Consider the following 4344-nt stretch of genomic DNA (forward strand, 5'->3'; position numbering starts at 1 on the left):
GTCGACGCCCATTAATGCACATAAATTTGCACACAGTCTTCAGTAGTGATTAGCAATTCGTGGAGAATCGTGACGCGTACGCCACATTTCTGTCTTAATACTTTAATGGCTGACATGGTTTACTTCGTAAAACAAAGTCTCCCCTCAAACGACCCAAATCGTATTCTTTTCCAAATATATCAGAATAACATGCGCCTTCGTGTGTAAAAAAGACATGACCAATACGTGACAGCTCTCTGCATTCATATTCAGTCATAAATTTAAGATTCCGCGTTGCCTCCGGTCTTATACCTCCGTTTGGACAAAGTCCCGTGAGCCTTACATCACTCTAACGATGTAACAGTCTATTATTTATTCGATTGCGCGACCTTCATCGTCTTTTCTTGTACGCGAATTTATAACCGCACTATCCAAGGAATGCCTACTTTGAAATATGCAAGAACCATCTCAGACAATTGACCTTGCCAGATAATATGTTACATTTTCGGTATAATCCCTCGATAAATATTTAAATTCCGCCACTATTACTAAAAAAATGCATTTTTTATGATGAATTACTTACCGTATTGTTGCTCTGCTGTTGCCCGGTACCTCCTAGGCCTCCGCCTCCTCCTTCTCCTCCTCCTCCTCCCCCTCCTCTTCCTCCTCCTCCATCTCCTCCTCCTCCTCAAAACGGTCTTTCGAGGCACTGACACTCACACGCGTTCGCGGTGCACGCATTGCTCGCGCGCGTACTCGAATGCGAAAATCGCACGACGCTTTCACACAAACGGCATTCCCGACACGCATTTTGTTATATTATAGCGGAACGAATATATTTTGTAGCACTGATTACGCGCACAAACTTTATCTGTAAAGTATAAATACATATTTACATTACAATGACATCCGAGAGAAACAGTACTATAGTTATGCTATAAACGGCGGTAAAGAAAAATTTATTTTCTGAGAAACGTTGCCGGGGCTAAACTCGGCACTTTCCGAGTCTTGAGTTTCAAGGATCTCGTGACGTTACGCATGAAACTCTATGTCGAGTCGAGGGCGAAAATTTATACGTGTCTGTAGACGCGCACTCTCTCGCTGTGGCATTTCCTTTTGAGTATTCGGAAGTGAAGCAATCCCGGTATCAGCCTCGCTTTCACGATGTCAGAGAAAACAGAAACGCCTAGGGATGCGGGAGATGTCCACGAATTGCTTTGAAAAATGTGAGATAGAACCACTTTTGATGAAAGACAAGAAAAATGCATTCGAATATTAAGTTATTAAAAAGTGTCAAAATCATAAGACGCTTATAACTTAGATGTAAAACAATTTAAAGCGCATTGTTAAAAATATACCGCTTTCAAAGATCTATCAATATCAACTGTAATAAGAATACTTGTAAACTTGAATATTTTGCCCGTGAAACATAAAGAGATATTGACCGTGAATAAGGTAGCTACGTAAACTAGCCGATCGATGTGTCTCTAAAAGTAACTTTATACGACTAAGTCTCTAAGAGAGTAACTTTATATGACGATATCCACACTTCATTTTTATGTATATAAGAATATCCCCCTTTTACTGATTTATCCGAGAAATAAATCCACCGTTCATAATTTTCTGCCACGCTCAAATGTGATAATAAAAGAGGCTACAAGTATTTTGCTCAATAAAAATTAATAGTTTTACGATATGCGATGTAATAAAATAGCATTGATAGCTATTTAATTGCAATATTAAATTTTAAATGTAAGAATATACCGATAAGATGTAACATTTACAAAAATAAAATGACTAAAAATATGAACAGATATGTACTTGAATAAATCTCAAAACAATTTTGTTATGCATTTCGTTATGCATTCTCGAAAGATTGAAAAGGTTCAATTTCAGTTCGATTTCAATAGTATAAAACTTGCATGCTTCTCTTGTGTCAAGGTAAAAAAATATTATGCGTGTACATATTGTACCGCAACAACAATAATTCAATTAATCAAAAGCGCTGTATGTTGTGGACTATAAATCGAGAGCATGGTTTACGACACCATACTTCCACTTTATCCCCATTCTACTCTCGGACAAATCCTCACATTGTCAATATTGTTACACGCTTATCCAATGTTTGAAAACGCAACACAGCACGTTAATATTAATTAGCAATTGCGTTAGCATTCTCTATCCTACATGTCAATTTTTTATTCGTCAAATACTTATTATTTACCGTGTCAAAACTCGCTCACTAATTCAAGCGCTGTCAGAACTAACAGCGTATAAGAAATTCTAAAAAAAACTATAAAATAGATATTTCGTAAACTTTTAAATATGAAAAACAAATCTAATTGCAACGCTCAGAGAACATCAACTAGATGCTATCAATTCGATAATAGCGTTTGTAAAGAAAAAAAGTATTAGCAAAAAAACAGAACCAAGCATTTTATAAAGCTATATCTGGAACATAAATTTTCTAGTTATTGATTTTTCACCTACAATTTGTTTTTAGAAATAAAAATTTGACGCGAAAATTTTGTAAAACGCTTCATAAAGCAAAGATGTTCAATCTAAGCAAGCTTCTTGCTCCATTTTATTGAACGTTAAGTTAAGATTGTTCCGACTATAGAAATCCCTGGCTTTGGTCGATCGAGCAAATTTCGTGTCGGGATAATCGATTTGGACTCTATTCGGTCGACTCTATTCGGTCGACCGTACCAGTGATTAGCAGTCATTGGCACGACGTGACGTTTGTTCTCCTCGTGTATCTCCACCCAAATGAGACTCGGGTCCGTGCGATCACATCGCGGTTTCGAAGGGAGTTACATCGTGTAAACGATCATACGTAGATCTCGCATCAGCGATTCTCCTCTCCTGCTTGCTATTACCGTAGCTTATTGTCGAGTATCACTTGATTCACGGTTTCCCCTTAAATTTATTATCTTGCCAAGAAATATCCGCGTTCATTTACTTTATGCACATGGTGCATTTTTTAGAGTTTTAATATTCAATTGTTTCAAAAAATGTGATTTTAATAAATAGATCTATCTAATATAAATTTATTCTATTATGTTCCATAAAACATTCAGCAAATCAACCGAGCAAACACTAACCAACAATAACATCAATGTTATAATTTTCCACTCAACAATATAATACTTACATACAAGACATGTTATATTGCAGTGATGTTGTTGAGTGGAAAATTATAACATTGATGTCATGTTATTGTAGGTTAGTGTTTGCTGAAAATATACAATAACTGAAAACAATATATATGTCCTCTCAGATACTTTCTTTAAATAAATATAAGTATATTGGAAAAAGATAAAAGATAAGATAAAAAGTTAAAAAATTAATCTCACCATATCGAAATATTTGATTTTGTTTCGGATCCAAATCCATAACAAACTCGATGCGATACATATTACAACATGCAGCGATGATTTGCACTCGAACATACAGTGATAGTTTCCAAAATGCGCTGTACAATTAATTAATTTTAAGTATAGTGTCGTACATTCTTGGCGAAATAAACGCGAAACATAAAACACGCACAAATCTCGATCGAAACCTAAATTTAGCCTAACTTGCTACAGTTTTCGCGTTTCTTTTGCTCTGATTAGACCGGAGGATGATCCTACTTGTGGCTTAGCTGAGTGCATAGGTTGACAGGTTAAAATTATATTAAAGTTGACTTCCAATCGTATTAACCATATCAAATAATTATTTTTATTCAATTAAATCGATTCGGTCGGTCTGTCAAACTATGCACTCGAATGAGCCACAAGTAGGATCATCCTTCGGTCTAGTTAGAGCATTTGAAAGAAATGTATCGATAGGCAGGAAGCGCTATCTAACGAGCAGCAAGTGCGAAATGTGGCAATTAGTTCAAAGAATTTTTGTGAGATGGCGGTACTAGTATGTTTCTGCATCAAGTCTAATGTAGTGAATGATGTATAAAATCCCCCAAGTAGCAAATGATCATCATCTGACGTCTTTTTATTGTCTTAATTACTAATCATGATTACGTCCTAATTGGTTATTATGACAATAAAATAACGTTAGATAATGATCGTTTGCTAATTGGGATGTTTATGTATATGTATATCTGTATGTAAAATAATGGTCAAAATTTCCGTCACCGTTTAAAAAAAAACAGATTCTATTATTATCATTGTAAACTTCAAAATTTTAAATTGATATTGTTAATCATATTCGTTTACACGATAATACAGAATTTTATATTTCTTACTCATTCTTCTAATGATATAGAAAACTTTATAGTTATCCATCCAAGCAGCATAAACATATCGCATCTTCTCCTGTGCAAAAGATAAAATTAAAAAAAATGTAATTTATATCTCTCCAAAC

The sequence above is a fragment of the Linepithema humile genome, chromosome 4 (assembly GCF_040581485.1).
Source record: "Linepithema humile isolate Giens D197 chromosome 4, Lhum_UNIL_v1.0, whole genome shotgun sequence".
NCBI lineage: Eukaryota > Metazoa > Arthropoda > Insecta > Hymenoptera > Formicidae > Linepithema > Linepithema humile.